The sequence below is a fragment of the Hyperolius riggenbachi genome, chromosome 12, assembly GCF_040937935.1.
Source record: "Hyperolius riggenbachi isolate aHypRig1 chromosome 12, aHypRig1.pri, whole genome shotgun sequence".
NCBI lineage: Eukaryota > Metazoa > Chordata > Amphibia > Anura > Hyperoliidae > Hyperolius > Hyperolius riggenbachi.
This window is the reverse complement of record NC_090657.1, coordinates 102,273,305-102,298,711: the sequence shown is the minus strand read 5'-3', so window position 1 is coordinate 102,298,711 and position 25,407 is coordinate 102,273,305. Positions and strand designations below refer to the sequence as shown.

At 44.0% G+C, this 25,407-nt stretch overlaps 1 protein-coding gene and 1 long non-coding RNA gene across 3 annotated transcripts in view; one reads left to right on the top strand and one right to left on the bottom strand.

Annotated features, from left to right (window-relative positions):
- Nucleotides 1-25,407, top strand: part of PPP1R1B (protein phosphatase 1 regulatory inhibitor subunit 1B) — a 164,695-nt gene that overhangs the window by 3,158 nt on the left and 136,130 nt on the right. The window lies entirely within an intron of this gene.
- LOC137541385 (uncharacterized) overlaps nt 5,056-25,407 on the bottom strand; it is a 69,579-nt gene continuing 49,227 nt past the window's right edge. Inside the window, exon 3 of the long non-coding RNA XR_011025142.1 lies at nt 5,056-5,221. This is a non-coding gene — a long non-coding RNA (uncharacterized lncRNA). The remainder of the gene's footprint in view (nt 5,222-25,407) is intronic.

Here is a 25,407-nt window from a genome sequence, read left to right as displayed (position 1 = left end):
GTAGTGTGATCGGGTTACATTTCTTTAAAGCGGACCTGAACTCAGAACTTCCTCTCTGCTCTAAAAGATAAGCAACACCATAATAACCTTGAAAGAAAAACATTTCTTTGTTACAGCTGATACAAATCATGCAATAAATCTGCAGTGTCTACTTCCTGCTTTCATTGAAGCAGACATATTGTTAACATCCTGTTTTTATCAATTAGCTGCTCTGCCATGACAGAGGAGATTCCTGAGGTGACGCAGCTGAGAGATGAAATTACAGTGGTGATTAGTCAAAGATGAGGGGGAATTAGACAGGCTAAACTCTCTGAATATATACAGGGTGCATTTCTTTCTGTTTTCCTTCTCTCTTGTGCAAGAGTTCAGGTTCACTTTAAAAAAGATCAAGACAAGAAGTTCCTATGTAAAGTGGGTCTACTTTAGTGGGTCGCTGTTAGACTGTAGCGAGCCTCCTAGACCTCAGTACAATTGTCGCCAGGTATTTAAAGTCAGATTGCGCAGCTATCATTTGTGCTGCTTGCCGGGATATCCAGATGATAGCTCTGCAGTCTGTATATTGTAAAACAGGATTTATAATACCAGGTGCATATTCTTAGGCTTTCCTGGGGATTACTTTGCTTGCCTTTCAGCGCTGCTGTTTCTATTAATGGCCATAATACAGTATGTTGTACTGATCTTCTAGTTAGATTATAATGAGTCATCCACCTGTGACAGCTATGCAGATTACAGCTACATTCACACACTAGATTTGTGTTTATGATCATGTAGGGTAATAATCTGCATGTGTACCAATGCCCACCAATGGTGGCAGCTTCCACAGTAGGACAATCCTAGCTGACTACCATTGCAGCCCCTCCTGCTTGTTATCCCCGCCTCCCCTCACTATAGAGCAGGACAGGCTGCTTGGCAGAGAGCCCAGTCTGTACATGGATTGCAGGTAAACTCAGGCAGATGGTCAGATAAAAGACCAGGACTTCTCAAGAGCTTCCCCAACATTATGGAACTCCCTTCCTCCCCCCATTAGGGTTTCCCCCTCCTTCAACATCTTCAAGAAGGCCCTAAAAACTCACCTTTTCTCTCTGGCCTACCCCCCAACCCCCGCTGGAGCTCCAAACCCGCAGCTGAACTCTGGTTCCCCTACCTTTCGTGTACCTACCTCTCTCTCTAGATTATAAGCCTTCAGGCAGGGTTCTCCTCCTTATGTCTCCTACCATTACCCCACACCCATCCTATTGATCTGAGTGAACTCAACTTGCCTAATCTCCATGCTCCTATCCAGTGACTGACTGACTATTACCTTGTACTCATACTGTGCTACCTTGTTCTCATACTGTGCTGCGTGATCTGGTTTGCATGTATTCCTGTAATGTCTTATTGCTCTATGTCACCCCTAAATATTGTCTGTAACTTTAACGAATGTCCAGCGCTGCGTAATATGTTGGCGCTTTATAAATACAATAAATAAATAAATGATTGTTTGGTAGGGGGGAGTGCTCTCCATCGGCGGCTTCTTCTGTTTATATGATCTGTTGAACAATAAACAGTTTAACCACTTCCCAACTGAGGGGTTTTACCCCTTGACCACCAGAGCAATTTTCACCTTTTAGCGCTCCTTCCATTCATTCGTCTATAATTTTATCATTACTTATCGCAATGAAATGAACTATATCTTGTTTTTTTCGCCACCAATTAGGCTTTCTTTAGGTGGGACATTATGCCAAGAATAATTTTATTCTAAATGTGTTTTAATGGGAAAATAGGAAAAATTGTGGGAAAAAATTATTATTTTTCAGTTTTCGGCCTTTATAGTTTTTAAATAAAGCATGCTACTGTAATTAAAACCCATTAAATGTATATGCCTATTTATCCCGGTTATAAAACCGTTTAAATTATGTCCCTATCACAATGTTTGCCGCCAATATTTTAATTGGAAATAAAGGTGCATTTTTTTCAGTTTTGCATCCATCCCTAATTACAAGCCCATAGTTTATAAAGTAACAGTGTTATACCCTCTTGACATAAATATTTAAAAAGTTCAGTCCCTAAGGTAACTACTTATGTATTCTTTTAAAATTGTAAATTTTTTATTTTTTTTTAATTACCAAAAAAAAAAAAATTGGGGAGTGTGGGAGGTAAGGAGTTAATTTTTTGTGTAAAACTAGTTTATTTGTGTGTATAAAATGGTTAGGGTGTAGTTTTACTATTTGGCCACAAGATGGCAACAGTAACTTTTTGTTTCATGCGACCTGCAAGCGTCCTTCCGGACGCTTGCAGGAAGTAGAAAGAGGCTGGGACTTTGTTATTGCTCACAATGATCGCGCTGCTCAGCCGAGTGGCAGCGGATCATTGCGGGGCTTAGATCAACGAACGGGAATGGATTTTCCCGTTCGTTGATCTCTGGGCGAACAGGCGGCGGCGTGTTTACTAGCGGCGGGCGGCGTGTTTACGAGCGGGAGCGCGGGCAGCGGCGGGAGTGCGCAAAGTACGGATTTCTCCGTCCCTGGGGGTTAAAGGATGGAAAAAGGGACGGAGAAATCCGTACGGGCGGGGGTAAAGTGGTTAATAGTGAAGCAACGCTGGTGCCCCTGCTGGATTTCTTTCTGCGCAAAATGATCGTTTTGGGCTACATTAACCACTTTACCCCCGCCCGTACGGATTTCTCCGTCCCTTTTTCCAACCTTAAACCCCCAGGGACGGAGAAATCCGTACTTTGCGCACTCCCGCCGCTGCCCGCGCTCCCGCTCGTAAACACGCCGCCGGCCGCTCGTAAACACGCCGCCCGCCGCTCGCCCGGAGATCAATGAACGGGAAAATCCATTCCCGTTCGTTGATCTAAGCCCCGCAATGATCCGCTGCTCTCCGATGAGCAGCGCGATCATTGTGAAAGAAAAAACACCCAGCCTCCTAGTACTTCCTCCAAGAGTCCGGAAGGACTCTTGGAGGTCGCATTAAACAAAAACTTACTGTGGCCATCTTGTGGCCAAATAGTAAAACTACACCCTAAACATTTTTCACATACAAATAAATTACTTTTACACAAAAAATTAACTCATTACCTCCCACACTTTTTTTTTTGTAATTAAAAAAAAAATTAAAAAATGTACAATAAAAAAAATACATAAATAGTTACCTTAGGGACTGAACTTTTTAAAGATTTATGTCAGGAGGGTACAACACTGTTACTTTATAAACTATGGGCTTGTAATTAGGGATGGACGCAAAACTGAAAAAAATGCACCTTTATTTCCAAATAAAATATTGGCGCCAAACATTGTGATAGGGACATAATTTAAACGGTTTTATAACCGGGACAAAAGGGCAAATACATTTCATGGGTTTTAATTACAGTAGCATGCATTATTTAAAAACTATAATGGCCGAAAACTGAAAAATATTTTTTTTTCCCAAATTTTTTCCCATTAAAACACATTTAGAATAAAATTATTCTTGGCATAATGTCCCACCTAAAGAAAGCCTAATTGGTGGCGGAAAAAACAAGATATAGTTCATGTCATTGCGATAAGTAATGATAAAGTTATAGACGAATGAATGGAAGGAGCGCTGAAAGGTAAAAATTGCTCTGGTGGTCAGGGGTGAAGTGGTTAAACTGAGTGTCTAATAGACGCCAATGTGGTACTAGTAGCTGATCGGCTACTAGTATGGGGATCAATTAGAGGCACAATTGGCTTCTTTGTAGCTGATAAATAAGCGGCTATGAATAGCAGCTGTTTGGGTGGTGGGGGCTAGTGTTGGGTATTAGGAGGGAGAGGTTAGTTTTAGGCAGTAGGAGGGGGTAAGTGTTAGGCATTAAGTGTGTGTGTGTGTGTGTGTGTGTGTGTGTGTGTGTGTGTGTGTGGAGTGGGGAGGGAGTTAGTGTTATGCACTAGGAGGGTAGGGTTAGTATGAGAATGAGTGCCGGGTAAGTGTGTAGTAAAATATCAGTAACGAAAATTACCTATATTTTTACTAGTGACACCGGTAAACTGACATATGAATGCAGCTAACAAGTATTTGAAAATCTGATCTGCATATTTAAGGCGTTTGTGATTTTGACAAGGTTGTAACCAGAGGTCAAGTATTATAGCAAGAAAACTAGCTTTCCTTGTCTTAAAATAGTTGGGAATGCTGGCCCTAGGCAGAGTGATGTTACCTAAACCATCATTTCACTTGTGAAAGTGTAGCCTCCATAAATCATGATACTGTTTGCAATGGCACTATTGATAGTAGCAAAAAAGTTTCTGTACCGTGTTAGCCAAACAAATTATATAGGTAGAAAAAAACAACGTTTTGTAAAAAATAATACCTTTTAATGGCTAACTAATAGAGTTAAATGATGCAAGCTTTCTGGGATCTAGTCCCCTTCTTCAGGCATATTTTCAGATGTTTTACTTCACCTAACATCTGAAAATATGCCTGAAGAAGGGGACTAGATCCCAGAAAGCTTGCATCATTTAACTCTATTAGTTAGCCATTAAAAGGTATTATTTTTTACAAAACGTTGTTTTTTTCTACCTATACAATGGCACTATTGGAACCTATGCATTGAGCAAGAAGTAAACGCTTAAAGAAAACCTGAACTGAACATTAAAAGTCAAAATGAACATACACAAGTCATACTTACCTCCTGTGTAGTCTACTCCTCAATCTTTTTTTCCTCTCCTGCATCCTGTTTGTCCACTGTGATCAATGGAATTCTCCTTCCTCCATTTTGAAAATGGCTATTGCCCCATAACAGCTTCCTGGTCAGCACACTGTTAAACTGTAACATCGCCCACTTGAGCCATAGGGAAACATGGACACATCAGTTCTCCTCTCAGCTGTAACTGACAGCAACTGATATATAACTGACAGCAACTGATATATTTCCGTTCTGACAAAATGTTGTCAGAACTGGAAGGGATCACTGTAAGAAGAAAATGGTAAGCTTCTGAGAGGAACTGATGGCAAGGTAACTATGTAATGCTCATTTGAAGTTACCTCATGTGTTTATTTTAAATAATTTTACTCAGTACAGGTTCTCTTTAAGAAAGTGGAGCATTCATTTACCTTAACTGCGCAGTTCCCATCTGCAGCTTCTGCCGCCTGACCACGTACGGCCATCAGGAGGTGAGTGGACTGGGGCCACTAATCCAGATGAACGAGGGGTGCTGCGTGTGACAGGAACATCGCGGAATGATGACACGGGCCCAGGGCGGCTGCAGGGGGCTGCTAGAAGCCCCTGGAAAAAAGATACCAAAAATAATTTTAATAGTACTTTCGCACATACTTTTTGGTATTTTTTCAATTGCATAGTACAGAAAAGCTATTTTAAGCATACGATGAAAAATGATCTCCTAGGAGAAAACTCAGGGGAACAAGTTATTGCATATGGCCACTGGTGTGCCCAAGCTACTTAACAGAGATTACAAATCCACTTATTATAGCACTCCTTAGGATTCAAAGACCAAGGGGATGGCTATCCTTGCCTCTAGGGATACTTTCTTCACTTTAATCAACAAATATAGTGACCCACTAGGATGATTAAAGGTACCCTTTTTAATCAAAAGATTACAAATGGCCCTTTTTAGGTTCCTAATTCTCAACAGGTGAATTTTCTCCAGACGGTCTTAAAGGACTTAGGAGGCTAAATTTAAAAAAAAAAAAAGTTGTGTACCTGCATGAATTTTGATCCACGCACAGGAGACAGCCTGTACCGTGGATTGGGGGGGATGCCCTAGAGCTGCGCAGCCGCACTTGCGTCTATGTGGACTGCACAGCCGCGACAACCTCTGGCGGCCATGTTTGAGGAGACATGACAGCCCGTCCCGGGCTGTGGTGTCGTGAGCCAGCTGGGGGGAGAGCGCAGATGGCGTCCTCCGTGCATTCAAAATTCATGCAGGTACACAACTTTTTTTTTTAAATTTGGCCTCGTAAGTCCTTTAAAGAGACACTGAAGCGAAAAAAAAACTATGATATTATGATTTGTATGTGTAGTACAGCTAAGAAATAAAACATTAAGATCAGATACATCAGTCTAATTGTTTCCAGTACAGGAAGAGTTAAGAAACTCCAGTTGTTATCTCTATACAAAAAAGCCTTTATCTCTACGACTTTCAAAGTCGTGGAGAGGGCTGTTTTCTGACTTTTATTATCTCAACTGTTAGTTAACTATTTACTTTTCCTCTGGCAGAGGAGAGGTCATTAGTTCACAGACTGCTCTGAAATAATCATTTTGAATGCTGAGTGTTGTGTAATCTGCACATATTAGAGAATGATGCAATGTTAGAAAAAACACTATATACCTGAAAATAAAAATATGAGAATATTTTCTTTGCTGCTAATCTTCTAGTAATTATTCATAGTACACAACTAATTCATTATATCAAATATTTTTTTCCGCTTCAGTGTCTCTTTAACTAAGTTGAATACATTTGCTGAAGGCAGCATCTTCCTTGAAGTGGATCCGAGATAAACTTTTAATCATTGCATAATTGTGTTCCGTTCATATAGTTTATAGGGCATTCCTCAAGCCAAATACTTTTTTTGTTTTGTTTTAATATTCTAATTCCCTTTAAACAAGCCTCGCCCACAACTTTTCACAGTGCCTTGGCACTGTAGTTAGGGCTTATGGGAGCTCAATCTGGGCAGGAGGAGGAGGAGGTTACTAGCCATTGATTTCAGAGGCAGAGGGGAGGAGGGAGGAGGAGAGGGGACTGAATTTACACATAGGCAAGCTGATAACATCTCCAGCCCTCAGCCTGTGACAATGTGACATACAGAACATGGTTGCCCTGATTGTATCACAGGAATAAATAATCATAAACTTTTAAAGCTGTTTGCAGCTAGATATGCTGTGTAAACTATCTAAACTTCAGATAAGATATATAGACAAGTTACTTGTTATAGTTAGTTTTTCATCTCTCTCTTTTTTTATTTTTTTATTCTTTTCTTTTTTTTTCGAACTCAGCTCAGCCTTGCCCTTGCCAAACCTTAACTCGGGCTTCATTGAGACACTCGTGTCTGGCTCTTAGTTTGCATCATAGTTCGATAATTTCAGATAATCTTTATTTAACCAGTAAGCCCAATCAGTAGCGTAGAAAACAAAAAAAAACACCTGTGAGACACAAGGTAACCCTACTAGGGCTGAGTACACTAGGAGCCCCCAAAATACACTCCCTCCCACATCCCCCCCCTCATTTCTCAATCTCCTCCCTTAATCTAATCACTCATACCCTTGCTACCATCCCCATCCGCATGGTCCCATACTTAACCATTCTTCCCTCATTTATTCCACATCACACTCTTATTTATCTATCCGCTAAGTCATCCCTTCAATTTCCTGTTGAGACCTCCTCCCTCCGTAATAGGTCCATCCAGAGATTTTTTAATCCTTTTATCTTACTCAGTTCCCCTATATTCTCTGTCCCCTCCTCAATGGCCTCCTCCCAGAAGAGACACATCCCAGCAAACCATGTCTCCAAGTCTATTGAATCCTTATCTTTCCATCGTTTTGCTAGGATATTACGTGCTACCAAGCTCCCAGTTTCTCTCAGCTCTTTTAACTGGTTGTTCTCTTTACTTTCTACAATTCCAAACACAGCTTCTAAGCATACTATATGTACAGTTTTTTGCATATATCTACTTCAAAAACCTTCAATCACTTGCCAGAACTTGTTCACCTGAGGGCAGCCCCACCACATATGGGTCTGATCAGCCCCCGGTCACACCTCCAGCATCCATCTAAATCGTCTTTGGAGAATTTAGCCATTCTTGCCAGGGTAAAATACCATCTGGACAATATTTTATATTGGGTAAGTTGTAATTTACGGTTTGAGTATTTCCAGATAATATGGTAGATCTTATGCCATAATTCTTTTCCTCAGTTATTTCCTAGATCCCTTTCCCATTTTTTTTGCCATGAAGGGAGTTTCTCTGAGGTTTCCCCGTGAATAAACGTATACACCCGTGATAATAATTTTGCCGTTTTTTCTTTAAGAAAAATACATTTTTCTACCATATTTATATTGGGTCTTATACCTGGTCTTTTCTTATCTAAGGACAAGTTACTTGTTATAGTAAGTTTTTCATCTCTGATCCGCTTTAAAGAAATCTTTAGTTTCTCATAAATCACTATGAGCTTGATTCACAAAACAGTGCTAACTGTTAGTACGGCTTTTCGCGCATTTTAGTGCGTTTTCGCATTAAAAACTGGGTTTCGCTCGAAAAACCGGTTATTGCGGGCAAAAATTAGCATTCGCTCGTTAACGCAATTTTTTTGCGCATTAACAGTCGTGTTTACGCGATAACGCATATTTATCGTGTGAACGCGACTGTTAACACGCGAAAAAATCGTGTTGATGTGCGAACCCAAATTTTTTCCACACAACACTTACAAAAGAATAATCTATATAACCTGCTCTCTGTCTGTCACACCGCTCCCACGATCCAGCAAAGGTCTTCTCACCGTCCACTGAATGCTGTCCAGGCTGGCTTATGGTGTGTGGCAGGGGCGTGGCTTCGGCACTGGCACGGAGGTCAGGGTGTTTAAACGCTGACCAAACTGCCCTCAGTGCTGTTACGTCTTCTATTGCAGCCGCAGCGTGAGTTCATGCCGTTCCCTTATTACTGACTGTTCTGTCAGTCCAGTCCTATCTGATCAGTCCAGTCTCACCAGTCCTGTCATCAGCCAAGTCTCAACAGTCCCGTCGTCAGTCCAGTCACCCCAGTCCTGTCATCAGCCCAGTCTCACCAGTCTTGTCATCAGCCCAGTTTCGCCAGTCCTGTCATCAGCCCAGTCTCACCAGTCCTGTCATTAGCCCAGTCTCACCAGTCATGTTGTCAGTCCAGTCACACCAGTCATGTTGTCAGTCCAGTCACACCAGTCCCGTTGTCAGTCCAGTCACACCTGTCCTTAGCCCAGTCTCACCAATCCTGTTGTTAGTCCAGTCACACCAGTCGCGTTGTTAGTCCAGTCATACCAGTCCTGTCATCAGCCCAGTCTCATCAGTCCCGTCGTCAGTCCAGTGACACCAGTCCTATAGTTGGTCCAGTCACACCAGTCCTGTCAACAGCCCAAACTCAACAATCCTGTTGTTAGTCCAGTCTCACCAGTCCTGTCATCAGCCCGGTCTCACCAGTCCCGTCGTCAGTCCAGTCACACCAGTCCTATAGTTAGTCCAGTCACACCAGTCCTGTCAACAGCCCAAACTCAACAATCCTGTTGTTAGTCCAGTCTCACCAGTCCTGTGATCAGCCGGTCTCACCAATCCTGTTGTCAGTCCAGTCACACCAGTCCTGTAATCAGTCCAGTCTAACCACTCCTGTCATCAGTCCAGTCACGCCGGTCTGTCATTAGTCAAAATCCAGACCTCAATCCAATAGAAATCTGTGGTTAGATTGAAAATTGCTGTTCATAAAAAAAAAAAAAACATCCAACATGATGGAACTAGAGCAGTTTTGCCTTGAGGGATGGGGAAAAATTCCAGTGGCAATATGTGGCAAATTGCCACTTATCCAAAGTGACTTGCAGCTGTACTTTCTGCAAAAGGTGGCACCACAATGTACTGACTTCAGGGAGGTGACTTGTTACGCACACTTAAGTTTTTTACTCGTTTTATCCTATTTGTTGTTTGCTTCACAATAAACCAAATAATACACGTTTAAAGTTGTAGACACGTTCTGTCAATTAACAACTTAAGGACCACGGGCTTAAACCCCCCTAAAGACCAGGCCATTTTTTTACAAAATAGGCCACTGCAGCTTTAAGTCCTCGCTGCTGGGCTGCACAACTCAGCACACAAGTTATTCTCCCCCCTTTCTGCCCACCAACAGAGCTTTCTGTTGGTGGGCTATGATCGCTCCCAGAATGTTTTTTTTTTTTTTTATAAATATCTATTTCTTTATTTTTTGGAATAAAATCACATTTTTTTTGTATGCCCCCCGCCAGCCGATCACTGTGATCGACTGTCAGCCTATGACAGCGGATCACCCCAGAGCCTGCCAGGGGGACAGCCGTGTCACACTGCTGTCCACAGTACAGCGCTGCCTTAGATCGCAGCGCTGTACAGAGTAAATAGACAGCGGTTTCGCCCTCTAACAGTCTCCTAGCGGCAATCGCCACTGGAAGACTAATGTTGTAGCGGAGCTCTGTCATCCAAGCGGAGATGCGCGAGTATTGGCGCGCGCTATCTTTTGCAAAACATGCACTCCCAGGACTGCACACCGATCGGCGTTAGGCAGCCCTGGGGCTGCCACTGCATCCACGCCAATTGGCGTGGAGCGGTCCTGTAAATGTTAAATAGTGCAAACTCTAATACAATACATTTTAATTCCAGGTTGTGAGACAACAAAACATGTAAAATTCCCGACAGGGTGAAAGTTATTACAAGACACTGTATTAACAATGCAAGTCCACTTGACTGCAGTAACACGACCTTTGCTGTTGTCCAATATGACCCAAAATAAAAATGTTGACCCTTTCTAATAGCAGATGATTTATTATAAACCCAGAATTACGGACCTTGTGTCTCGGGCTAGATGATCTATTTTCGGGAAAAGACCGCTCAACCCACCTATAGAGTGCATAAAATGTCTTTATTACAAAAAGCAGGATACAAAAGCCAAGCTAGATGATCCTTAGAAGCAGTGACGTAGCTAAGGAGCTGTGGGCCCCGATGCAAGTTTTACAATGGGGCCCCCCAAGCACTCTATACATAACAATTGATACGGTGCACCAAAATCTGCCAATGACAACTACAGTGTCAGAGGTGCAAGAAGGGAATGGGGAGCAGTTTGTTAATGATTACCACTATTCAAAGTATCTATAGAAGTGATTATTATGAGCACAGGACCAATAGAGAGCTAATACTGAAGTTGAGGGAGGGCCCCTTGGGGCCCCTCTGGCCCAAGGGCCCAGATGCGGTGGCCACCTCTGCAACCCCTATTGCTACGCCCCTGCTTAGAAGAGAGAGACAAAGTCTCCAGTATGAATTTTCCCACAGCGTGTGATCCATTTGATCATGTGATTTATTTGATGATCATGTGGCCGTATCTCTCCTCTGCTTCCTGTTTTAGTGAGCGTGGGAAACAGGGTGAGACTTGTTGATAATGACCAAAAATTACTTTTAAATCTCATGCCTTGCTAAGAATTCTTGAATAGAAGAATTAACATGTGTAGGTTGGTGGCTGGGTTCCTGACAGCAAAAGCTGGCTGGCTGGGGCAGCATGTGCACATTCACATACACACACACACACACACACACACACACACACACACACACACACACAACATGCTTTCCTCAGGTAAACATGCACATTAATAAGCTGAATCTTACCTATACAGCAGGGAAACCAGAGGGCAGAACAGAGCATGGAAAGGAGGCGGGGCTAGCAAAGAGAAGTGCATATTTAAGTAAGGGGCATGCCAGCACACATAGACTAACAGCAGGCAAGCTTTTGCTCCATGAGTAAGGCAGAAGCAGCAGAGCAGCGGTAAAAACAAAAAAAAAATCCGCATGTAGAGCTGATGCTGCCACCTACAGTCTGCTGCCCTGAATCATGTGATTCAGTCTACTTCATGGTAGGCCGGCCCCCATTTCAAGCTGTAATCTATTTGAAATTTGTATGCAGTGTATGGGGAGGCAATAGATCTCTCTCTGATCTGATTCAGTCAGAGAGGGATCTTTCTGACTTTCGATCTGGTGGCACATCGCGTGATGTATGGCCACCTTTACACTGCTTTTAATTATCCAACCTTAAAAGTTGGTAGAGCATCATAATCCCATACTGAGCTCTCCAGGCTGACAGCAGATATTTTATTTTATCTAACTCTACAGAAAATGCAGAACAGTCAGCTTCTGTGGGCAAGCTACACTGATTGTAATAGTATTTTCCTGACTGCAAGGCTTCCTGACTGATCTGGGTAATACATTATTATTACAGATGGCAGTTTCTGGTGCTAGCTGTGACCTAGGAAAAAATATAAATGACATTACTTTTGGTCAAAGACAGGTAAAATAACTATATAGTTATGAAGGAGTTGGGCGACCGGGTTTTTATTGCATTTTAACGCAGATGGTGGGTCTACTTTTTAACAACCTACTTTACCTGATAACTAGCATTTGTACCCCAATGACATCAATTAGAAAATTTTAATTTTATCTAGAGCCAATTGTTTCAAGTCCATCAGAATAAGATGATTAGAATAATGAATCTGCTGTTTGAAGAGATGTTTTCACAGTTACAGTGTTATTCCCTGTCAAGGTCAAGGCTGTTCCTTCTAGCTAACAGAGGTTGTAATCATTCGGTCCAGCCAGTGAAGCAGAAGATGACATGGTCACAATCTGTCATGTGTCACTCCTTCAACATGTGCATTCATTAAAGGAAACATAGAACAGTGAAGGGAAACTATTAATATTCCTAAATATAAATATCAAAGCAGGATTGTATCATATTATGAAATCCCTTGTGAAGCCTGGGCTTTGGGATGGATGGTACAAAATGAGAGGAATGTGCTATTTAGCTATGTTAAGCATATGATGAAAGAATGCAGAAGAAACTGACTGAAGATAACAGTATGTGTGCAAACTCAGACAGACATAAAGTGCTTACAGATTACGCATGACACTAAAGCTGGCCATACACTTATAAATGACTACCCAATGTGGCAAAGCAATTGATTCCAGTCTGAAAGGACTCAAATCCTACCACACACTGTAAATGATTTTCAATAGATTCTAGCAGGAAATCTATTGAAAATGAATCGAACTGCAGCATTGCACTGCATCGAGCAGTGCAAGGTTACAGCTCAGTCGATTTTGAGCTGTTGATCTACTGTCACTCCTGCACTGCCCACAATCAACCTAGATCTTCTAGCTCTGTTGTAAAATAGAATGTCACTTCTATTGTCTACGTTCCAAAAATGACTCATCGCTTGCCAGATCTCAGTGTTTCTTGAACCGATGATAACATCTGCGCAAGGATAATAGGGTGAGTATGTGGTGATTTACTAGGAGGGGAAGTACTTGCAAAGCATGGAAAATACCAGGTATCAGCATTCACTGCAACTAGTTTAATGTCAGTATAGGCACAGACTAACGTATATACACAGTAAGTTCCGGAGGTGTCGTGTCAGTATCTCAGAATAAGGTTAAAAGCAGCTATGTAAGTATACTGAACTATTGATCACAGCATAAATCTAATTAAACTGAAGGTGCCCATACATTTGTTGATTTTCAATGAGATTGATGCCGCAGCACGGCTACCCAATCATAATTTTGATAGATTTCCGGACAAAACTGATCAAAACTATTGCTTAGTCCAGATGTAAAGACCTCGCTAGAAAGGCAGCGGTTTACGAGTGTAGGTCGATTTTGGGATGACCGACGCCCCCTTCCTCCCCCCCCCCCCCGGTGTCCCGTCATCTACAATATGCTCCCTTGGGCCCGTGCAGAGTGTTGGCAGCGGAGCACTCCTCCTGTGTCTTCTCTCCATCCCACCAGCGCCCCTGTACCCCATGACCTGATGGCATGTATGTTACATGACTACGTACATGCCATGGGGTCAGAGGGGGTATGGGTGCACTGGCGGGGATGGAGAGAAGACAGGATGTGGGCACCAGTGGCACTCTGCTAAAACACTCTGAGGGGGCCCAGTGGAGCATATTTTAGATAGGGGAAACCTAAGGGATCGGCACTCGGCCCAGCATGGCATCTCCATAGATTTTTAATAGGCTTCTCAAGGTGAAATCTATTTGCAGTGTGTGCCAGAGTTAAAGACTACCCAGCAAGCTCATGGTGAACTCCTAGCAGTGTGTGGCAGTATAATAAAGGTGTTATTGTAATAATTGGTTCATGTAGGGTTTAACTTCCAAGTAACAAGGAACTCCTGCAAGTCTCATAAAAGACGAAATGAAGCCAAGAGCCAATTTAGCATAATAACTTGGAGTGTTGTGATCGTCAAGATAATCCCATATAGTAGAGGTATACTCACAAAAGTGGGTCACAAATACAACGTGATGTGCAAGTGGTAAGAATAAATCGGACCCCACTCATGTTAATAAGTTACTCTCTGGGGTAGAAAAGGGTATCAACTCTTCACCAAGGAGGTCAGAGGAAAATGGACAAACTGGTTAGAATGACATCATTCTACTAGTAAGTTCCTAGCAGCATAGTGCTGCCCTGAAAATATAAATTTAAGAAGAAATGAACATACTTTTGTATTGAAAAAAAGTTGGAAGCAAAAATGGCAGGCAAAGAGTTAACCTATGCGATAAAGGGAATACAATGCCTGGAGTGCACCGACTATAAAAGCCCACAAGATGGCAATGCAAAGGTTGTAGATTCTGACAAAGGTTGGGATGCAGCTGAAACGCGTTCATCTTTTTGGACCTAGACCGCCACCGTCCAAGCTGTGTGAGCAAGATGAGGTCAGCCGCATGAGAGACAGTGCCCTGTACAAACCGCGACGCTCGATTGCACAGTTTGAAAATACCGCGATCATGTGGAGAAAGGAGCGCATGATTGCAAGCAGCATCAGGGGCCAGAGCCTGAGCCAAGGTAGACATCCCTGGTAGGGTCAAGACAGTGGCGACAAAATAAAGACACCAGGACGCGAGTACAATCTATGGTAATAGCCTCCCCGCATCGGGAGCAGAGGGAGTGAGGACGGGATGGCGGACTGATCCTACAAATGGGACACGTGAGTGGTAACTTTCACTAGAGGCGTCCAGAAGGGCGCATGACAGGGCCGGATTTACCATAAGGCACTGTAGGCACGTGCCAACAGGCATCTGATGATGGAAAGGCGGCTCACTCCCCTCCCCTAGTGCCTCCCTCCCTCCTTCCCTATGCAGAGTCCTGATGAGAATGTAAATGAGAGGTTACTTACCCAGGTCTCGGCATTCCACTGACGGGATCTCCCTTCAGTAGGGGCACCTCTAGCTACCTAATACTGATGTTTCTCTAACTACCTAATACTTTGGGCCCCTCAAACTACTTAATACTGAAGATACTTTTGGCTACCTTATGCTAAGGGGCACCTGTAGCTACCTATGACAAGCAAGAGAAGTAAGGGAGAAGTGAGAGCTGGGATAGCCAGCACATTTGGTGTGTGGTTTGGCGGGGGTTTGTAGGTTCATGGAGGGCAAAGTCTAAGGTGCCAGGAGATATAGTGGTTGCAAAAGTATTCGGCCCCCTTGAAGTTTTCCACATTTTGTCATATTACTGCCACAAACGAATCAATTTTATTGGAATTCCACATGAAAGACCAATACAAAGTGGTGTACACGTGAGAAGTGGAATGAAAATCATACATGATTCCAAACATTTTTTACAAATAAATAACTGCAAAGTGGTGTGTGCATAATTATTCGGCCCCCTTTGATCTGAGTGCAGTCAGTTGCCTATTGACATTGCCTGAGGAGTGCTAATGACTAAATAGAGTGCACCTGTGTTTAATCTAATGTCAGTACAAATACAGCTGCTCTGTGAGGGCCTCAGAGGTTGTCTAAGAGAATATTGGGAGCAACAACACCGTGAAATCCAAAGAACACACAAGACAGGTCAGGGATCAAGTTATTGAGAAATTTAAAGCAGGCTTAGGTTACAAAAAGATTTCCAAATCCTTGAACATCCCACGGAGCACTGTTCAAGCGATCATTCAGAAATGGAAGGAGTATGGCACAACTGTACACCTACCAAGACAAGGCCATCCACCTAAACTCACAGGTCGAACAAGGAGTGCGCTGATCAGAAATGCAGTCAAGAGGCCCATGGTGACTCTGGACGAGCTGCAGAGATCTACAGCTCAGGTGGGAGACTCTGTCCATAGGACAGCTATTAGTCATGCACTGTACAAAGTTGGCCTTTATGTAAGAGTGGCAAGAAGAAAGGCATTGTTAACAGAAAGCATAAGAAGTCCTGTTTGCAGTTTGCCACAAGCCATGTGGGGGACACAGCAACCATGTGGAAGAAGGTGCTCTGGTCAGATGAGACCAAAATGGAACTTTTTGGCCAAAATGCAAAACACTATGGGCTTGATTCACAAAGCGGTGCAAACTGTTTAGCACGGGTGTGCTAAACAGTTAGCACGTAAAGTGCCGTTCGCAGACTTTTGTGCGTGCAAAGTGCCGCGATTCGGGCAATCGCGGACTTTTGCGTGCGCAATTTGACGCGATTTCCGCGAAACGCGGCACTTTGCGCGCGCAAAAGTCCGCGAATGGCACTTCATGTGCTAACTGTTTAGCACACCCGTGCTAAACAGTTTGCACCGCTTTGTGAATCAAGCCCTATGTGTGGCAGAAAACTAACACTGCACATCACTCTGAACACACCATCCCCACTGTCAAATATGGTGGTGGCAGCATCATGCTCGGGGGGTGCATCTCTTCAGCAGGGACAGGGAAGCTGGTCAGAGTTGATGGGAAGATGGATGGAGCCAAATACAGGGCAAACTTGGAAGAAACCCTCTTGGAGACTGCAAAAGACTTGAGACTTGAGACTGTTTCGGTGTCTTCTGCTTCCGACGAGGTCAGTTTCGGGAGGATTGACTCTGGAATTGGGCCTTGTCGGGCTCATCCAGAGTACAGGGTGGAGAGTCAGTACTATCTTCAGAGCAAGAAAGGGACTCACAAATGTCAGTGCGAGAGGACATCATGGTGTCATTCATGGTACAGGGCAGGCTCACAGAAACCTTCCCCGGACAAGGCAAAGATCCCTTAGTATCAGATTCGCAAAACCAAAGTGCTGTCTCACCCTTAGACTCGGCAAACAATGTCGAATCCGAGGAGTCAGAACGCAAAATTTGCGAATCCAAGATCGCTTTAGGCTGCGAAACTGACGCTTCTAAAGCGCAAACCTCCGAAATCTGTGGACCAGACTGCAAAGTGTTCAGGACAGAAACGCTGGAACAACTGTCATCAGGCAACGTGCCTTTACAGGTGTGAACAGAGTAAGACATAGATTTATTTGCAGAAGAAGTTGTGACAACAACAGGAGAAACTTTATTAGTCATATTAACATTACTTTTGAGGCTGCATAGTTTAGGAATTTTCCCCATAGCAGGATCCTAGATGGAAGATCTTGAAGAATTACTGGGAGAAAAAGATCTGTTTTTAAACGACAAGGGATCCCACATATCTTGACAAAACTGACACACTCATGCCGATCACAATCTGCAGGAACATCTGAGAAACAGGCATCAGATCGCACAGTGTCTAAACTCATTTGCTTTACCCCAGAAAGGCAGGAACAATCATCTGATAATGGTGTCACTTTATTGGAGTCGATTGGTGTGTGTAATTCATCTAAAATCATCTGCCGCACACAAATCACTGGATCCACAAAACATTCGTCACACTCATCAGAGTCAATCAAACTGTACACAGAATTAACACAAGCATTAAGAATCACTTCGCTTTTTGCGATATAAAAATCGCAAAACGCCTTCCAATCAATCTCGAACTCCTCAATCAAAGCCCCAATCTCCCACGGAGCAAATGGAGGCTCAAACAACCCTGTATCAAGGTAACTCTCATACGGGTTGGGATCAGGAACATGCATAGATTTTCTTACTCTTTTAATATAGTGAATAATTCTGCCTATCGTAGGATCCACATATGCTTTTGCTTGGGGCAACAAAACCTGAGACTGAGAAGTCTCTCTGGATTCATCACATTCAGGTGTGTTCCACATTTCAGACTTTACAGAAATAATTTCTTTCTTAGTAGTTGCTATGGGCAAGGGATTTTTTAACTGGGAAGTCTTTCTAGGCTTTTTACGTTTAGACTTAGCAGCTTTTGATGGCTGCTTTTTGGATGAAGGTGAACTGTTAATGCAAATCTTTGCAAGCTGAGAGATTTTGCACAAGGTAGATGGAACAGCTGACTGAGCTGCCGACAACAACTCGTTAAGGGGGTATGGTAATTGAGATATTCTCAGCCAATTATGAATTACAAAGGCCAAGAATTCCAGGGGTCTTTGACGCAGGGTGGTATGATCTAACACATCATAAGCCCACTTTAACATTTCACCCTCAAACAGAATGTAGGCCATTTAGGTACAAGATCCATATTCAACAAAATCGTACAAATCGGAAATTCCCTCTACACTGGGAATTTCGGTTAGGCTGGTCATACTGTAACGCTTGAGGAATTATCTCCGTGGTCAGCGCACAAGATGTGCGCTGACACTGCGGAAGTCCTCCACAAGCGTATTAAACGAAAGAACCCAGATTTGGTGCGATGCACCTGTAGAGAGAAAAGTGAGCACAAAGACAGAATGTATGTGTGTCCACCAATCTAGTCGCCACCCAGCGACGGTGAACACACAACAGCGGAAACCAAGTGGGAAACGCAATCGCAAGAGTGGCGATTGCCAACAGCGACACAAGACTGAAAGAGCACAGAGATAGATTGTATGTGTGTCCACCAATCTAGTCGCCACCCAGCGACGGTGAACACACAACAGCGGAAAGGAAGTGGGAAACGCAATCGCAAGCGTGGCGATTGCCAACAGCGACACAAGACCCAAAGAGCACAGATATAGAATGTATGTATGTTCACCAATCTAGTCGCCACCCAGCGACGGTGAACACACAACAACGGAAACCAAGTGGGAACGCAATCGCAAGACTGGTCGATTGCCAACAGTGACACAAGACCGAGCAGGACAGAGCACGAGAGTAGCAAGAAGGCACAGCAAGCAACAACAATCAGAACATCAAGGAAAATAACAAACGCTAGCTAAACGCGAACACCGCACTCATTCGCAACAGCGAACGTGTTTAAAACACGATCACTGCGCGTTAGGCGCCCAGTGATACGCGTGCCACCCTAACTAACCAATGAAACACAAACATAAAATAGAGAACGCGAACGCTTGCTAAACGGTTGCCTCACCGAGCCTACAGCAAGCGTTCGTACCAGACAAGACAGACAGATGGGGCTACCAGTAGCAACCGCTTCTCTGGCTAGCACCCCTAAGGTAGAATACAGAAGGAACCACCGCTGCTACCGCTAGAGCGGATGCGATCCAGACAGACAAACAGATGGGGCTATCAGTAGCAACCGCTGCTCTGGTTAGCACCCCTAAGGCAGAATACAGAAGGAAGCACTGCCACTACCACTAGGGCGAATGCAATCCAGACAGATGGAGCAGCCAGTAGCAACCGCAGCTCAGGCCTACACTCCCAGACAGACAGAACGATTTCCTGTCGACCGCCGCTGGCGGCAAGACAATCGCAAGACAGACAAGACAGAATAGGCAGTACAAATAAAACACAAACTTGACTGCACTAAATAGGAATGCAAGGAGCACTCTCCAAGAATTAGCTACACTAAGATAGCAATGACTGACACTCCAGGTGAGTTTGCAGGAACAAACCTCTATGACCAGCAAGGAATTCTGGGAGAAAAATGTATTTAAACTGCAAGCCATCAAAGGAGGTAGCTAAACAATTTGCATGACAAGTATATGCAAATTCCTCACCAGCAGAGCAACTCTGAAAGTTGCAAAGCGATGACAGGTCTCTTTTCCAGAGACCTGCAACACTTAGACCTAAAGAATGGACAAACAGCTGTCTGCCTGTGCAGACAGCAGAGCGGATCATTACAATAAGAGTATAGAGTGAAGGTAACCCACAAGTGACTCAAATTTTTTAAAGTGGAAGCACTATTGTTATGATCGCTGCTGCAGCAGGTATTGCTGGCAGTAGTAGTTCTGCTGAGGCAGTTCTGATCTCTTTCCATGCAAGCTGCATAGCTTTGTCTGCCTTTCCCTGCTGTCAGCTTGTGACTGATTATCATTCACCTGTGTGGGAATCTGCATGTCTGCTCCCATTGGATGACCTCAGTATAAAGATCTGCTTAGTGCAGGGTTTCCTTGGGCTATCATAGTTTCAGTGTAAGCTAGTCTTGCTGTTGCTCAGCCCCAGACCGTGTTTCTTGTTCTAAAGATACTTTGCTGGTTTTGCATCATATATTGGTTCATTGCCCATATATATGCATACCAGCACGTTTATTATTTTCCTTGTATTCGTGTTACGTTGATACATCAGTGACGCTGATATATACGTACACGAACTGTTTATATCCTGTGTTCAGTTAGTCAGTTCCAGCACGCTTTGGTGGATGCGCGTATCGTGATCACCCGTGCTGAGCTAGTTATCCTGTTCCTGGTCCCGTTTGTGGATTGCGTTCATCTCTGCGAAGAGATAGCGAATCCTTCTGAATCCTGTCCTGTTTCCGTTTGTGGATTGCGTTCATCTCTGCGAAGAGATAGCGAATCCTTCTGAGTCCTGTTCCCTGTATTGCTCCAGTTCTAGTCAGTGTTCCTGCTTATGTCATATATCGGTTCATTGCCGATATATACATATGTTAGTCAGACGTTACAAATAGTTTCATTGATAGCTGTAATTGTAATACGCTAGGAAAACATACTTATTGTATATTTATCTGTGTTACGTTCATCTATCTTGATCCTGCTATTTCCTGACTATCCTGTCCTGTCTTTGTGAGGCACGCCATCGCTGCAAACGCATTGGCTGCCTCATTCCAGTCTGTCTTGTTGTGGACGCTTGCTGTCACTAAGTAGTGGCTAGTTAAGCAAGCGTTCATTCTGTCTACCTGTCCTGATCTCCTCAGTTCTGGTTTATGCGCTCAGCGCTACTTTGCGCTGAGACGTTTTCACGAAAGTATTGTTTGTGACTGTTCGGATCTGCATCGGCTCTGTGCGCCACAATCTCCTATTGGAGTCAGTCCTCTCCTCCACTAAACTGGGGATATCCTGATTCCTTGTGCTGGTGTGTGTACCCCCTTCACGTCAGCTTATGCATCGCGTGCTGACCGTGGAGAATACACCTCCAAGCGTGACAACTATTTTTAGGATTAAGCAATGCACAAGCTGTTTAATAAGAAATGGTGAAGCATAATACATTTTTGATATTTTTGCATAATTCTGGAATTTTGTGAATTTTTGAGAAAAAAAGACACATTTATTTCCAAACACAATATTGTCACCATACATTGTACTAGGAACATAATCTAAATGTTGTAATAACCAGGATAAATAATCAAATACAATTTGTAGGTTTAACTTATAGTTAGCACTGTTGTAAAGCTATAATGGATGCAAATGGAGAAAGAGTGTGTTTTTTCTATTTTTACCTTATTTTTCTTTTAAAATGCATAGAAAATAAGGTAATTACTAAACAAAATTATCACACTCTAAAAGCCTAATTTGTCCTGAAATTTTTTTTAATAGATCATTTAGGTGTGATAAGTAGTAATAAAGTTATTGGTGAATGAATAGAAGCAGCGCTGAAATGTGAAAATTGCTCTCGTCCTGAAGTGGTGTTAAAAGTCTAAAATGTTTTGTTACAAATATGGCTGGGCATGTATGACACTGAATGTTGTTTTAAGTGGATGCTCTGCATTCTTCCCCTTTTATGTGCTGTTAAGCATTTGCTGGTGTATGCTTTCTGAGTCTGAACTGTGGACGGTGTTTGGCCATTGTACACTGAGCGTTACTCGAGAAGTAAGCAGTCTTCCATCGTATCATTTACTAACAGTCCTGCTGGGACAGGAAAAACTCTGCGGATTAATCAGTGGGACGCTCAGCAGCGTGAGAAGACCCTTGTATCATTCACGTGTGGTCTGTAATTAAATTCTGAGGAGAAACATGTGCTGTGAGCAGGCTGGATCACTATGCTGGCCACACTTTACACTAGCTAAGCTAGAAAGGAATAAAAAGGACACGATTACCCAAAAATGTAATTATGATGATTTATTGTTTATTATTATTTATGTGCCAACATACTCTGAAACAAGAATTTTATACAATGTACAAAGTAATGATGTACAAAAATTTGTTCTCAGTTGTATTTTTCGATATAATGGGCCTGATTTGCTGAAGCACAAAGATGGTACCCAAGGCAAGATAGTAGCTTTGGCTCATCCTTATAGTCTCTTTGGTAATCTGAGGTGGGAGAGGGGTAAAAAAAAGGGTCTGAAATCGGTCAAATGCTTCAATTGGACATGCTGAAAAGATCTCGGTCGAAAGTGCTCATTCGAGTGCGTGGCAGTAACGGCGTGGGATATCGCGACAACTGACCTATTCGATGGACTCCCCAAGTGTAAAATGTTTCCCTCTGTGCCCATGTAGTGTAAAATCTTACCTGTCCTGCATTAGGCAGGTGTGTGTGACGCCATACATGTGCCACATGGTGGTGCTTGGAGGTGGCAGTGCAGGAGGCCAGGAGTTGCGGCAGCCAGACAGTCGAGATTTTACACTGCACTGGAGACATCTTTACTTGGGCGGTGGACAGGCAGACGGTAGAGGTGGCATCGTTAGTCCTTTTCCTCATAGATTTTATTCTGAAAACTATCGGGAATGGGCCTGCACTGTATGGGCAGGCAACAGATCTCTCTCTGATCAGATTCAATCAGAGTGAGATCTGTCTCTTGATCGATCTGCCCATACAGTCCGTTGCCACCAGGATCACAAGGCACAGGAACAGCCTCTTCCCCTCAGCTGTCAACTCTCTGTGTGTCCTCCCCTATACTTTAGCCCTGTACATCCCAAGCCCAATTCCAGGCACGACCCAGTCGTGCTTGGCAAAATAAAAAGATTCTGATTCTGACATCACTGGATGTATGGGCACCTTTACATTTATAATGGGTAAATGGATAACACAATAGGAGAAGGGAATCTGTGTAAAGGTGCTCATACATCAGGAGATTATGGGCAGATTCAACAAAGAGACAAATTTATCTCTAATCGAATCTGATTAGAGATAAATTTGTCTCTTTGGCAGAGCTGCCAATATACTGCAGGCCGATTCCCGTCCTAAAACTTAAGGGAATTGTCTGAACCCACCGCGTCCACCCTGCCGCTGCCCCCCAATGTATAAATGGGCTCCCACGTGTGTGCATTATACATTACCTGTTCTGTGTCAGCCTTCAACGTGGTGTCCGTATCCTCTGGGCGGTCCACCATACACGCCACTGGCACGTAACGTCTGAAGCAAGTGGCGTGCACGGAGAGCCATCCGGAGGTTACCGACACCGAGCGGAGGCTGACACAGGACAGGTAATATGTAAATGTATAATGCACACACGGTGGGGGGCACACTTATGCATTACGGCGGCAGCGACGGGGGTTTCGTCATTTTGCTGCTCTTTCCGGATTCGGCCACTGTACTGCTGCACACACGAGCAACCCACTTCGGCCCGACATCTTGCACCAAGCACGATCAACTAATGCGGCCAATTTCAACCCGAAATTGGTTGTATCGTTGATCGGGCCTGCACTTGGTTGCCTGATGTATTCGCACCTTTAGAGATGATCCTGAAGAGGTGAGTGTTTAGGTTTGGCCTAAAAAGGTGTGGCTGAGTATCATATGTGTTGAGGCAGCATGAAAAATGTTGACTATTGGTCCACTACTCCAAGATGATCAAACAGCTCCCTTATCATTACCTACCCTAACCATAATATCCTAACGTACCATATCTCTTACCTTTATTTCAGACATTACATTGGTGTTTTTGTTTATCTGCTCTGCCAATCATTAACCTTAAACCACCACTATCTACCGCAGAACCCAAACCTGATAATTATGCCTAAGCTAAACCTTTTCCTATTAATTTTCTCACGGTTCTGACACAGTTCTGTCTAATGCCTGAAGAAGAAACTTAACGTTTCGAAAGCTTGCAATAAACCATGTAAAGTTATTCACTAGAGGTATCACCAGAATCGATGTTTGTTGGTTTAATGTCTGCATTTCTGCTCCTCGACTATCACCAGACCACACTTGCCTCACCAACCTTGAATTTTTACTTGTCCCTAACACTAGCCCAAGCCTTAGACGACCAATCAGGGCCGGTTTTAGCAACAGTGGAGCCCCAGGGCAAAATAAACCTGGGGGCCCCTAACAGATACCCCGGAACAAAAATCGGCATTAACCCCCTTGGCGGTATGAAACATTCCGCCAGGGGGCAGCGCAGCAGTTTTTTTTTGTTTTTGTTTTTTTTTAAATCATGTAGCGAGCCCAGGGCTCGCTACATGATAGCCGCTGCTCAGCGGCATCCCCCCGCCCGCTTTGATCCCCTTCGGCGATCTCCGATCAGGAAATCCCGTTCAAAGAACGGGATTTCCTGGAGGGCTTCCCCCGTTGCCATGGCGACGGGCGGGATGACGTCAGCGACGTCGGGACGTCATTGGGACTCCAGATCCATCCCTCGGCGCTGCCTGGCACTGATTGGCCAGGCAGCGCACGGGGTCTGGGGGGGGGCCGCGCGCCGCAACGAATAGCGGCGATCGGGCGCGCAGCGGCGGCAATCGGGGTGCTGGCGCAGCTAGCAAAGTGCTAGCTGCGTCCAGCAAAAAAAAAATTATTTAAATCGGCCCAGCAGGGCCTGAGCGGCACCCTCCGGCGGCTTACCCCGTGTCACACACGGGGTTACCGCTAAGGAGGTTAAGAGACCTTTTTTGCAGCTGGTATAGTCAGGGTGTAAAGCCCCAATCGATCAGAGCCCCACATTCTGGCTATCCCAGCCTGCATGGGGGACAAGGGGTTAAAGGGAACCTTAACTGCTGCGGAAAAATAAATTCACTTACCTGGGGGCTTTCCCAAGCCTCCTGCAGCCGTCCTGTGCCCGCGCCGGTCCTTCGGTGCCCTCCGGTCTCCCTCCGCCGCTAAGTTTCGATTTCGGACGACTGCCAGTCGTCCTGGGGCCTCTTCCGCATTCCTGGTCGTAAACTGCAGTAAAGCGCGTCCGCATGACGCGTTTGGCGTCATGCGATGACGCGTTTGGCGTCATGCGGACGCGCTTTACTGCAGTTTACGACAAGGAATGCGGAAGAGGCCCCAGGACGACTGGCAGTCGTCCGAAATCGAAACTCAGCGGCGGAGGGAGACCGGAGGGCACCGAAGGACCGGCGCGGGCACAGGACGGCTGCAGGAGGCTTGGGAAAGCCCCCAGGTAAGTGAATTTATTTTTCCGCAGCAGTTAAGGTTCCCTTTAAAAAGTTTCAGGAGGGAGGACCCCACATAATTTTTTTTTTTTTTAAATTCCCACATTCTAAACATAAAAAAAAAAATTGGAAAATAGGAAAACATGCCAGTGATCTTTATACAGCCATATTGCGGCTGTATAGCGATCCCTGGCGATCTGTGGCTGCAGAGGGGTTTCCAGGAGGTCCATACGTACTGCGTATGGACCCCCTGGAAACCCCATCAGGAAATGCATTGCTCTTTCTTTTGATACATGTAAAATTACACTACCGTTAGGTTTGCTACTAAAAGTGACATTTACCGCATTTAAAAGTATACTTTTTTCCTTCGAAACTTTAAAATCGATTTTCTCTAAAACTATAAGGTCTTTTTGAAAAATTGTTTTTTCCCTCTTATTCCCAATGATCTCCTTAACAT